We start from the raw sequence: 14,703 nt of genomic DNA, 5'->3' as shown, positions 1-14,703 counted from the left end.
TCTTGAAACTACTTTATTTCTTTACGTGATATTTTAAAAAATAAGAATAAATAAGATGAAAATGGTTCGTGTCCTACAATTACACTCAATGATTGTCCAAAAGAAAATAATAAAAAAACAACGGAAAAAAACATAAAAGTAAGTAACAATACGTGATTTTATGAAAATATAACTAATTTATCTCTTAAAATTACACAAAAATACCCCTTTTTGTACGCTTTGTTACAGTATACAGTACAACTTTTACAACCCTTTACAATTTCCACTTCTAAATGAGTTAGGAACCTAAATAAGCTACATAAATATAAAAGTAACTAAAATAAGTCACTATTTTAGTGTGTAACTAAAATAAGCTTAGTGGAAAAAAAAAGTTTCACTTTATTCAATTTTCTAAACATTTTCCGTTAGTGTCATAACGTGTATTTTTAATATAAAACAGAACTTTTTCTTACACTTTATAAAGTGTAACTTTTTCTTCCACATTATAAAGTAGAACTTTTGCTTACACTTTACAAAGTGGAAGAATCTTTCACTTTGTAAGAAATTGGAACTTTAAACGGTATGCCTTGTAAAAAATTAATTGGATATTTAGCATTGTGTTTGGGAGGATAATTATAATAAATGGTATTTCTGTCATGTATAATTTCGTCATCCCAATAAATTGAAACTTTAACTGTAGGTGTAGAAGACATTTTTCTTGAGATTGAAATGAACAAAACTAAAAGACTTTATGTTGTAGGTTCAATCAACTATGTTTAAACGTCCTTAAATAGAGATCGAAAGATTTTTTAGAATAAAAAAATAAAAATACATAATATAATTTTTTTTCGTTTTTATGATATGTTAAATCATATAATTTGTTTGACAACACTGAAAAAGCTTCTTCAAAATATGAAACGTGAAAAATATTCCTCTTATAAAGTGTAAGATTTTCTTCCACTTTATAAAGTGTAAGAAAAAGTTCCACTTTGTAAAATGGAAGAAAAAATTTGACTTTATAAAGTGGAAGAAAAAGTTGCGTTATATATTAAAATATACATTATGACACTAACGAAAAACGTTTAGAAAATTAGATAAAGTGAAACTTTTTCTTTCACTAAATTTATTTTAGTTACATACTAAAATAGTGACTTATTTTGATCACTTTTCTATTTTTATGGCTTATTTAGATTTCGAACTCCTTCTAAATAAGGGATCAAAGAAATTAAGACAAACATAAAACTATATTGCTGATTTTTTTTTTACAGTAATAGAAAAAGGTAAGTAACATCATAGAACTTTTTTTTTAAAAAAATAGTCCAGAGGATAGTTATAAATAATAATACATGTCTTTATTAAAGTAAAATCAATTTATGTGTTATAAATTATTAAAGGGAAAAGGATAAAAAATGCCCTTAAACTATTTGAAATAGCTCATATATACCCTTAAATTTTATTTCGACTCAAAACTACCCTTCCCACTATACTATTGGGTCAAAAGTACCCTTCTTATTAACGGAAGTTGTTAAATGCCACGTGGATGCCATATGGATGCCACATTGCTTGCCAATAGGATTTCACTGCCACATAGACTAAATAGAGGGGGTCAAAAATACCCTTAAACTATCTGAAATATCTCATATTTACCCTTAAACTATATTTTGGCTCAAAACTACCCTTCCCATCAAACTATTGAATCAAAAGTATCCTTCTTATCAATAGAAGTTGTTAAATGTCATGTGGATGCCACATTGCATGTCAATAAGGTTCCACTGCCACATAGACTAAATCCCTAAATTCTAATTACTTCTCCCCTCATTTCATTATTTCAGAAATGATATATTCACCCGTTCTTCCTCATTTCGCGGCTAGGGTTTCATACTTTTCTTCGTGGCTGGGTTTAAGTGGATATTCATGCTTGTAGGTTGGTAAATATTTTATTTTATTTTATTATGTTTATGATTTCAAAGCATGATAGTTAGGATATCACAATTTTTCCTTAATTTCGCAGCTAAGGCTTCGTAGCTTTCTTGGGGGCTGAGTTTCAAAGTGGATATTCATGGGTGTAGGTTAGTAAATATTTTTTCTTATTTTATTACGTTTACAATATCAAAGTATGATAATTAGAATTTCACAACTTTCCCGTCATTTCGCGGCCAAGGTGTAACGACCTGTTTAGTCGTTTTGAGCAACAGATGTTATTTCTGGAAAACTGGCTGAGATGATGGATCCCACGACGGACCGTCGAGGGGGTCTCATTTCAAAACACTTAGAAATTCTGAAAAATGGGTACTGAAATCGACTCTCTGAACTTCGTAACGGAATGGCAGGACGGACCGTCACAGGCGTGAAGGACCGTAACAGACTCTTTAAGGGAATTGAGTCTCTGAACTCTGTGACGGAGCAGCAGGACGGACCGTCGCAGGCACGACGGGCCGTCACAGGCTGCGTAATCTCAGGCGGAGTCAGATTTCTTTAATGTTTTAAGGGACGTTTTTGACTATTCTTGCTTTAATTATAAAGTTAGTGGGTTAATGTTAATAAGTCTAATTACTTGGGGGTTAAAAGAGGTAACCTTGAGTAAATTAGTGGGTTATTATTGCCATCTTTTATTCTTAATTATATGATAATTAGGGTAAAAGAAAGAGGGTTTGAATAAAGAAAATAGAAAGAACAAAGAGAGAGAGAGGATCGAACGAGAAGAGGAAAACACAAAGCTTTGGGGAATTTGCTTGCTTGATCACTAATCTTCGGTGGAGGTAGGTTATGGTTTTTACACTATTCGTAATTAACTCTTAATAGCGAATGATATGTATTGGGTAGTGTTGTAAACCCTTCTATATGCTTAATTGTGTGTTTGCATGTTGTGATTATATAATTGTGATGAGATAAGCATGATGAAGCTATTGAATTCTAAATCTTGAAAAAGAAACCCTAATCTACTTTGTTAATGATGATGCCTTAGTGTAAAAGAAGGCTTGATGAACGAAAGTAGTGAGATTAGGGGATCGGGTGCCACGTTCCGTACCAGGATAGTATATGAGGATCGGAGTGTCACGTTCCGACACCAGGATAGTATATGGATCGGATGTCACGTTCCGGTACCAGGATAGAATATGGATCGGGTGTCACGTTCCGACACCAGGATAGAATGAGGATCGGAGTGTCACGTTCCGACACCAGGATAGTATATGAGGGCGGAGTGTCACGTACCGACACGAGAGGAATAAAGATAATGAATTTTGAAAGATGTTAATATACTCAATCTAATGAACCTAATTCCCAAATGAGTATGATGAGGAGGCGTGAGTCCTCATTGATGTGCTTGGTGTTGTAACCAAGGGTTATGGTCATTGTAAATGCTGCATGCTAAGGATATTAGTTGATTTTATGATGTTATCTGATATATACTGTTTTCTATTTTGAGTTGGCCGATGATACCTACTCAGTACTTGTGTTTGTACTGACCCCTACTTGTATTTGTTTTCTTTGTAAATTGTGGAGTGCAGCAAACGTACCGTCGTCTTCAACTCAACCGCAACTCTAGCCAGTCTTCATTACTCCGGATATCAGGGTGAGCTAATGCTTCTAGCTTGGACTAGATCCTCCTCTTCATGTCTTGATGCCTTGAAGTTCCGGCATGGACTAGCTGTTTATGCATTTTAGCTTCTTAGATACTCTTAGATTTAGCAATTTGAAGTAGATGTTCTTGTGATGATGACTTCCAGATTTTGGGGATAATAATAGTTGTTGAGTTTTTAGAAGTTATTGAATTGGTTTTTATTAATGAGTTTAAGTCTTCCGCATTACTTTCTGTTGATATTATATTGAAATGTTAAGGTTTAGATTGGTTGGTTCGCTCACATAGGAGGGTAAATGTGGGTGCCAGTTGCGGCCCGATTTGGGTCGTGACAAACTTGGTATCAGAGCCTTAGGTTCGTTGGTCTCATCACACAAGAACGAGTCTAATAGAGTCTTAAGGAACGGTAGGGGGACGCCTTTACTTTTCTTTGAGAGGCTATAAGACTTTAGGAAAATTCCATTCTTTCTTTCTTTCGTGCTATTACTTGGGTCCAATTGGTATCTAGGTGATACAAATTGGTATCTGACCATCTTCACTCTATGTCGCAGATGGTTAGAACTAGAGCAACAACCGCGCCAACACCAGCACCGGCGGGACAGGGTGCGTCTGAACCAGCCACTGGGGCTGTAGCTAGAGGAAGAGTAGCGGCAAGAGGCCGTAGAAGAGGTCGTGGGAGGACGTCCTCTAGAGGAAAAGGACAAGCACCTAGCCCATCTGATACTAGGGCGGTGACTCCTCCACCGACTGAGGAAGTGTTAAGAGAGGGTGAGGAAGGGGAGAATGAACAAGTACAGAATGAGGGATTGCCACCCCAACCTACCCCAGAGATGATCAATTAGGTTCTTGCTTATCTTAGCGGGTTATCTGATCAGGGCCAGACACCTCCAGTGTTTTCTGCACCAGCACCTCAGGTTCCGGAGGTACAACATGCGGCTACTGTGGCTCCCCGCATGGATGCCTCATTGGAAATAGGCACGTTTCCTCGTCTGACTACAGGGCCGATAATGACAAATGATCAGCATGAACTTTTCAGTAAGTTCTTGAAATTGAAACCTCCAGTCTTCAAGGGTGCTGAATCTGAGGATGCGTATGATTTTCTGGTTGACTGTCATAAGCTACTACACAAGATGGGCATAGTAGAACGGTTTGGTGTTGAGTTTGTGACTTATCAGTTTCAAGGTAACGCCAAAATGTGGTGGCGGTCACATGTTGAGTGTCAACCAACAGAGGCACCACCTATGACTTGGGCATCATTCTCTAGCTTGTTTATGGAGAAGTATATCCCCCGGACTTTGAGGGATAGGAAAAGAGATGAGTTCTTAAGCCTAGAGCAAGGTAGGATGTCGGTTACTGCTTATGAGGCTAAGTTTCGTGCATTATCCAGGTATGCCACCCAACTTTGTTTCAGTCCACAAGAGCGGATTCGCCGTTTTGTGAAGGGGTTGAGGTCAGAATTGCGGATTTCAGCCTTACAGGTAACGGCTACGGCAAAATCCTTTCAAAAAGTGGTGGACTTCGTGATAGAGGTGGAAGGAGTGAAGCCAGACGACTTCACCATAGCATCGACATCAAAAAGGTTTCGAAAGGGAGGTGAGTTTAATGGTTCTTACTCCAGAGGACAGGGTTCAGGAGGTTACTCAGTCCGACCAATTCAGTCCTCACTACAGACTGTAGTTGGGGGTCCACCTCAGACTGGTCAACATTTCTCTGAGGTTGGAGGTTATTCCCAGACTTCGTCATTCTCACAGAGACCAATGCTTGAATCCAGAGAATGTTATGGATGTGGGGAGACTGGACACATCAAGAGGTATTGTCCAAAACAGAATTACAGACCTCCCATAGTTAGAGGTAGAGGTGGTCATGGAAGAGGCCGTCATTCTGGAGGACGTGGTGGTCGAGGTAATGGTGGTCACCAAAACGGCCGGGGTGATGGGCAAACTGTAGCCACTACAACACAACATGGTAGGGGCAACGGACAAACAGGTGACAGGGCCCATTGTTACACCTTTCCTGGGCGGTCTGAAGCGAAGACATCGGATGCTGTTATCACAGGTAATCTTTTTATTTGTGATTGCATGGCTTCTGTATTATTTGATCCTGGCTCCACATTTTCATATGTATCTTCCTCATTTGCTAATGGTCTTAATTTACATTGTGAATTGCTTGACATACCTATTCGTGTGTCTACTCCGGTGGGTGAGTCATTAATAGTTGAAAGGATATATAGGTCTTGTTTGGTGAATTTTGTGGGAAACAATACTTATGTAGACTTGGTTATCTTAGAAATGGTTGATTTTGATGTAATTCTGGGTATGACTTGGCTTTCTCCGAATTTTGCGATCTTGGATTGTAATCCTAAAATAGTGACGTTAGCCAAGCTTGGGGCAGATCCGTTAGTGTGGGAGGGCGACTACACTTCCAATCCGGTTCGTATCATCTCCTTTCTTCGTGCTAAGAAAATGGTTAGTAAGGGTTGTTTAGCGTTCTTGGCACATCTCAGGGATGATACTACCCAAGTACCTCCAATTGAGTCGGTTTCGATAGTTCGCGAGTTTTTAGATGTGTTTCCTGCAGACCTTCCTGGTATGCCACCGGATAGAGATATTGACTTCTGCATTGATCTTGAACCGGGTACTCGCCCCATTTCTATACCCCCTTATAGAATGGCTCCCGCGGAGTTAAGAGAGTTAAAGACCCAACTTCAAGATTTGTTGAGCAAAGGCTTCATTAGACCAAGTGCATCTCCTTGGGGTGCTTCGGTGTTATTTGTGAAGAAGAAGGATGGGAGTTTTCGGATGTGCATAGACTACCGGCAGTTGAACAAGGTAACTATTAAGAACAAATATCCCATTCCTCGCATTGATGACTTGTTCGACCAGTTACAAGGTGCTTGTGTCTTCTCTAAGATTGACTTGAGATCCGGTTATCATCAATTGAAAATACGGGCAACGGATGTGCCAAAGACTGCTTTTCGGACCAGGGATGGGCATTACGAATTTGTAGTGATGTCTTTTGGTCTTACAAATGCCCCTGCTGCTTTCATGAGCTTGATGAACGGGATTTTTAAGCCATATCTGGATCTCTTTGTGATCGTATTTATTGATGATATATTGGTATACTCAAAGAGCAAGAAGGAACATGAGGAGCACTTGAGAATTGTATTGGAAATGTTGAGGGAGAAAAAGCTTTATGTCAAATTCTCCAAGTGTGAGTTTTGGCTAGATGTAGTGTCCTTCTTGGGGCATGTGGTTTCTAAGGATGGGGTGATGGTGGATCCTTCTAAGATTGAGACAGTGAAGAATTGGGTAAGACCTACTAATGTGTCAGAAATAAGGAGCTTTGTTGGTTTAGCTAGCTATTACCGTCGATTTGTCAAGGGATTCTCTTCCATTGCTTCCCAATTGACAAACTTGACTAAGCAGAATGTTCCATTTGTATGGTCGGACGAATGTGAAGAAAGCTTTCAGAAGCTCAAGACCTTGTTGACTACCGCACCAATCCTTACCTTGCCAGTGGAAGGTAAGAATTTCATTGTCTATTGTGATGCATCCTATTCGGGTTTGGGTTCAGTACTAATGCAAGAGAAGAATGTAATTGCTTATGCTTCGAGGCAATTAAAGGTGCACGAACGTAATTATTCGATCCATGATTTGGAGTTGGCTGCGGTAGTGTTTGCATTAAAACAATGGAGACATTATCTATATGGGGTCAAGTGTGAAGTCTATACGGATCATCGTAGCCTACAGTATATCTTTACTCAAAAAGATTTGAATTTGAGACAGAGGAGGTGGATGGAACTACTGAAGGATTATGATGTTACCATCTTGTATCATCCAGGAAAGGCTAATGTTGTGGCAGACGCCTTAAGTAGAAAGGTAGGGAGCATGGGAAGTCTAGTTCACTTGCAAGTTTCTAGACGTCCATTGGCTAGAGAGGTTCAAACCCTAGCTAACGACTTGATGAGGTTAGAAGTAAATGAGAAGGGAGGATTGTTGGCTTGTGTGGAGGCAAGACCTTCTTTTCTTTACAAGATTAAGGGAAAACAGTTTGAGGATGAGAAACTAAGCAGAATCCAAGATAAAGTATTGCGAGGAGAGGCTAAGGAAGCACAAATCGATGAGGAAGGTGTTTTGAGAATCAAGGGAAGGGTATGTGTACCCCGCGTCGATGATTTGATCAACACTATTCTGACAGAGGCTCATAGTTCAAGGTATTCTATACATCCTGGTGCAACCAAGATGTATCGTGACCTAAAGCAACACTTTTGGTGGAGTAGAATGAAGCGTGATATTATTGATTTTATTGCCAAATGTCCAAATTGTCAGCAAGTAAAGTATGAACACCAGAGACCCGGAGGAACACTTCAGAGAATGCCCATTCCTGAATGGAAGTGGGAAAGGATTGCAATGGATTTCGTAGTTGGTCTTCTAAAGACAATGGGTAAGTATGACTCTATTTGGGTGGTTGTTGATAGGTTAACTAAGTCTGCTCATTTCATTCCGGTCAAGGTGACTTACAATGCAGAGAAGTTAGCCAAAATCTATATCTCAGAAATTGTTCGGTTGCATGGGGTTCCACTCTCCATCATATCAGATAGAGGTACGCAGTTTACTTCTAAGTTTTGGAAAACATTGCATGCGGAATTGGGTACTAGGTTGGACCTTAGTACTGCGTTCCATCCTCAGACCGATGGTCAGTCTGAGCGAACGATTCAAGTGTTGGAGGATATGTCGTGCCTGTGTGATAGAATTTGGTGGTCATTGGGATAGCTTCTTACCCTTAGCAGAGTTCTCCTACAACAATAGCTATCACTCAAGCATTGATATGGCCCCATTTGAGGCACTATATGGGAGAAGATGTAGGTCTCCCATTGGGTGGTTTGATGCATTTGAGGTTAGACCTTGGAGTACTGAACTTCAAAGAGAATCGTTAGATAAAGTGAAATCTATTCAAGAAAAGTTGTTTGCGGCGCAAAGTAGGCAAAAGGAATATGCAGATCGAAAGGTTAGAGACTTGGAGTTCATGGAGGGTGAACAAGTCTTGCTGAAGGTTTCACCCATGAAAGGGGTGATGCGTTTTGGTAAAAGGGGTAAATTAAGCCCAAGGTATATTGGTCCCTTTGAAGTACTTAAGCGAGTAGGGGAGGTGGCTTATGAGTTAGCCTTGCCTCCAGGGCTGTCCGGAGTGCATCCGGTATTTCATGTGTCTATGTTGAAAAGATACCATGGGGATGGAAACTACATCATTCGTTGGGATTCAGTTCTGCTTGATAAAAATTTATCTTATGAGGAGGAGCCTATTGCCATTTTAGATAGAGAAGTTCGCAAGGTGAGGTCAAGGGAGATTGCATCCATCAAAGTTCAATGGAAGAATCGACCCGTTGAAGAAGCCGCTTGGGAGAAAGAGGCTGATATGCAAGAAAGATACCCACACCTGTTTACAGATTCAGGTACTTCTTTTCGCCCTTGTTTTTCTTCTTATGATCGTTCGAGGACGAACGATGGGTAAATTGGTATCTATTGTAACGACCTGTTTAGTCGTTTTGAGCAACAGATGTTATTTCTGGAAAACTGACTGAGACGACGGATCCCACGACGGACCGTCATGGGCACGACGGACCGTCGAGGGGGTCTCGTTTCAAAACACTTAGAAATTCTGAAAAATGGGTACTGAAATCGACTCTCTGAACTTCGTAACGGAATGGCAGGACGGACCGTCACAGGCGTGACGGACCGTCACAAACTCTTTAAGGGAATTGAGTCTCTGAACTCTGTGACGGAGCAGCAGGACGGACCGTCGCAGACACGACGGGCCGTCACAAGCTGCGTAATCCCAGGCGGAGTCGGATTTCTTTAATGTTTTAAGGGACGTTTTTGACTATTCCTGCTTTAATTATAAAGTTAGTGGGTTAATGTTAATAAGTCTAATTACTTGGGGGTTAAAAGAGGTAACCTTGAGTAAATTAGTGGGTTATTATTGCCATCTTTTATTCTTAATTATATGATAATTAGGGTAAAAGAAAGAGGGTTTGAATAAAGAAAATAGAAAGAACAAATAGAGAGAGAGGATCGAACGAGAAGAGGAAAACACAAAGCTTTGGGGAATTTGCTTGCTTGATCACTAATCTTCGGTGGAGGTAGGTTATGGTTTTTACACTATTCGTAATTAACTCTTAATAGCGAATGATATGTATTGGGTAGTGTTGTAAACCCTTCTATATGCTTAATTGTGTGTTTGCATGTTGTGATTATATAATTGTGATGAGATAATCATGATGAAGCTATTGAATTCTAAATCTTGAAAAAGAAACCCTAATCTACTTTGTTAATGATGATGCCTTAGTGTAAAAGAAGGCTTGATGAACGAAAGTAGTGAGATTAGGGGATCGGGTGCCATGTTTCGGTACCAGGATAGTATATGAGGATCGGAGTGTCACGTTCCGACACCTATATGGATCGAGTGCCACGTTCCGGTACCAGGATAGTATATGAGGATCGGAGTGTCACGTTCCGACACCAGGATAGTATATGGATCGGGTGCCACGTTCCGGTACCAGGATAGAATATGGATCGGGTGTCACGTTCCGACACCAGGATAGAATGAGGATCGGAGTTGTTAGTAATAGTTATATTTAAAATATTTAAATTTTAACATATTTAATAAGTGCATATAAAAAAATATTTTTCTTAAGAAAATCAATGAGTTTTATCACTACTCTGCACACTCACTAATATAGAATCAAAGAAGATGATAGGTAAAATTTTGAAGAATAAAAAATTTAAACAATAAAACACAAGATGTTTGGCATAAACATTTTATCCATTAACACAAAATTAATTTTAATACGTAAATTCCAATTTAAAATAACTTAAAAAGGTCATGAGACTTCTGTTATTTAAATGTGTGTGAAATTTATGATGAATTTATATTTTTTTCCCTATTTATGATTGTGTAAACCTATTTTATTTAAAAATTAACAACACGTTTTTGTATAATATTAATTATAAATTCAATTTCGATAATAATTAAATTAAATGAAAAATATAATATATCAAACTATAATTTTAAATTAATCCCCCAAAAACTAGTCATATAACATTTGAAGTAAAAATATTAGTTATAAAATATGCATGAAAAGAGTATAAGAGGTCTCAGGTGCTTCATTCAGAACCTAGGAGAAAATAGTTCATTGGATTAACAAATTGAAAATAGGTGATAAGTATCATTATAAACTGCAAATAAAAGTATTGAAATTGTCAATAGTCTTTTTGTTAAAATAGTTTATATATATTTTTAAATTAAAACTATTTAGTTAGATTTTTTACAATCATATGAATTTTGCATGATTTTAACTTATAAATTTAGGTCTCATATACTTACTCTTGATTTAAGTTTTAAATGAATATTCATATTCTAGGCCACTAAATGTAGCATTTACTTTAAGATATAACATTTATTGAATATGTCTTGATCATAAAGATCTTGAACAAATATATCATTAACACTTTGTTTGGATTATTGTTATCCATTGTATCATAATGTATTGTACTGTACTGTACTTTATTATATTGTATTATATGGAAGATACAATATTTGGTTAGATTGTATTGTTTGTTGTTGTTTAGTAATATTTTAATTGTTTGGTTTGATTGTATCGTACTGTATTGTAATTTAAAAATTTACTTAAATATTCTTAATTATTCTAGGGTAGGAGGTTTGACTAGGTGTAAATTATTAAGGTAAAGGACAAAATAGTATTTTAAAATATTATGTAAAGATATAATTGGAAAAAGAAATTAAGTGACAATGCAAACACACCAAATTAGTTGTTTCATAAATATGGATTTTCATTGTTACGTAACAACGAAATTTAACAATGATCCAAACATAGTGTAAGAAGTATTTTTGCGTGCATTAATTTCACCATCTCTTTTAACCATTGTTATTAGATATCATCACATTTACCACCTGCATCATTATAATTATATCAACTTCCACTATTACTAACACTGTTACCACCCCTTCCGTTTTCACTATTGCCATCGATCAATCCTTATTTATTACTGTTGGTGTAAATGTATCACGAATACAATGGATTACGATTGAAATAAATTCACAAAAATGAATTAAATTTTTTAGGTTGAGACGTGGATAATCTTGCTTTCTTTAAGGACATTCAAGTCCACTGCGGCATAATCTATTGATCCAACAATGTCACTTTTAACTTGTCTCCTCCAGGATACAACAGTCCAACAACGTCGTATAACTAAAGCAACTCCGTTAGTTGAAGAGTCTAAACTCCATATAAGAACAATTTCCTTCAACATATAAAAATATACTCTTTTGTATAGTGAATATAGTTGCCGACTTAGAATATTTTTCTTCATCTCAATTCTCTTTTTCACTACATGACTAACCTCAATATAAATTTCTCATATTTTCTTACATTATTTCTCTTCCTTCTAATACAAAGTAAGACAACATTATTTATAAGTGAGAAATTTTTCCTTATAATGAATAGAAAAATAATGGGTGGTAAATTGAGTAAATAAATGGGAAAATGCACAAGTATCCCCTTAGACCATAACTGAAATTTCAGAGACACACCTTAACTATACTAAGGTCCAATTACCCCGCTGAACTTAATTTTTTTGTAATTTGTGCTCCTTTTATCTTATGTGACACACCACGTGACTCTATGCAATTGAGGCGGGTGGAAGGTATTTGAATGACGTAGCCAAAAAGGTGCACAAAATTACAAAAAAAATAAGTTCAAGGGGTAATAGGACTTTAGTTTAGTTAAGGTATGTCTCTAAAATTTCTGTTATAATCTAGAAGGGTACTTGTGCATTTTTCATAAATAAATAGCTAAAAGGTTATATTTTTACAAGGTATAAAAAATCATGAGAATAGTGGTTACAAGACTAGTATCACCTAAATTATTCACATTTTTGTCAACTTATACCCACTAACATATGCATTTTATATTTTTATTTTGATATTAAAATGCATAAACACCAATACTTACTATATCAATCACCTTTACCATCATAAATAACACCATCAACGCGTTGTCAATCATCTCACATTTTGCAGCTACCATCAACGATACCACCAACTCCTACATCAATCAATTTTGTCATCAATATAATTAACTCTCACATCAATCAATTTTATCATTAAAATCACAACCAATTGCACTACAATACCGACTATCACCACCGCTATTACTAAATACTAACACCAACTAATTTTGTTAAATTTATAATTTTTCGTCTTTATTTATTTATTTATTTATTATTATTAGGTATAAATTTTATTATTCATATTTACATTTTACATGTTTTGTTTCTTTTTGTCAAAAATGCACCTATTTTTTTTTTTTTGAGTTTTATATCTAAACTATTGGAAGTATGAGTTTCATAGCTATACTATCACTTGGTAATTTGAAAAACACTTCTCAGTGATGTGTATGATACGCTGTCTCTTTTATTAGCAAAAATATTATCACGTGATATTTCATATGGATAAAATATTTTTCTTTGATAAAATTAAATAAATATTAGTATTAATTTTAAAAGATAAAAATTTAAGTAAATATACTAAAAAAAGAAATTATTAAAAAAAATAATTTAAAATAATTTTCTCACTCACCCCACCATTTATCCTCACCCCATTGAACTGCCCATCTTTTCTTTTCTTTTTTTTTTTTAAATTTTCTGTTAAAAGAATATTTTAAAGAAATTCAGACCTCAACCCCTCCCCCACTCCGTCCTGATAAGATTTAATATTACTTTTATTTTAAAAAAAAAATTAAAATGCTTCTCCATCCCATCTAATCACGTGCTCCTATTATTATTTTTGAAACAAATATCTTTTTCGTTTTGTTTAAAATATATACATATATTTTTAAAATAATATTTCTTTTACTTGCGCATTAAATATAGTACGAATAAAAATTTAATTTTTAAGAAAATCTTGCTGCAAGTTAAAAAAAATTACTATTTTAATAAATGTATAACACAAACCAAGAAAAAAATTTGGACGGGATGATTATGGGCAGGGGGTGGAATATTTTTTTCCAAAAAATTAAAAGAATATCTAAATTATCATTTAAAGAGAGGGGAAGGGAGGGAGGAGGGGAGAATGTGATTCATTGGGATAAAAAAAAAATTTATTTAATTTTTGTATATTTTGTTTACGTGGAATGTAACGTGATAATATTTTTAGGTTTAAATCATTTGGGGTTCTTGAAGTTGTTTGAATAATTGACATAGACACCTTAGCAAGGATTATTACATATTAGATACTTTACAATTAACATAAAATGAAAAGATATAATACACAAATATTACCCTAAGTAATTTGTCATTAACTGACAATAATGACGTTTAACATTGAATGCGCACATATAGACACTTAATTTGTATAAAATTAAACAAATAGACTTATTGATCCTACATGAAATTTTTATACTATACATGACGTTCTACGTGTATTATGTCATGTAGGACATGTATGTCTACTTGTTCAATTTTATACAAATTTAAATGTCTATTTGTACACACTTAAAATTAAAAAGACATAATTATTCGCTAAAGTCAAATTATCAATCATATTTATATATTATATCAAATAAAAACTTGCTTTAAAAATGTTATGCGTGTAATTCACACATTGTTTTAAAATAACCACAAATCAAATGTCAGATGGACCAATCTAGTAATAAATATAAATTCTCAATTTTAAAAAATAAATTTTTTTCTGGCCTTTATTTAATAATCCAGAAAATTGATTGACATCTTTCTTAATAAAATATCCTTGGCTCAAATTCATTCTCTTATTACCAATTATTTTCTATCTTCTTGAGATTTCTGTTTCAATAATTGCGTTCATAAATTATTTTGAAACTAAATTTTCAACGAAGAGAAACCAAAAGTAAATTAGATTTTTAATATCATTTTTAATAAGTTTAATGAATGGCGATGTTTGTTTAATTGTAGTGATAAAAAATAAAGATGGACAAATATCAATTAGTTCTTTTAACTCCACTGTTCAAATTTTTGCAAATTAAGTTAGCAGATTTAGTTTTTTCTTGACAAAAAATGAAGAGAGAGAGAAAAAAAAGAACAGAAACAGAA

This window comes from Solanum lycopersicum, chromosome 8, assembly GCF_036512215.1.
Source record: "Solanum lycopersicum chromosome 8, SLM_r2.1".
Taxonomy (NCBI): domain Eukaryota; kingdom Viridiplantae; phylum Streptophyta; class Magnoliopsida; order Solanales; family Solanaceae; genus Solanum; species Solanum lycopersicum.
The sequence above is the reverse complement of the archived record's forward strand: the minus strand, read 5'-3'. Positions refer to the sequence as shown.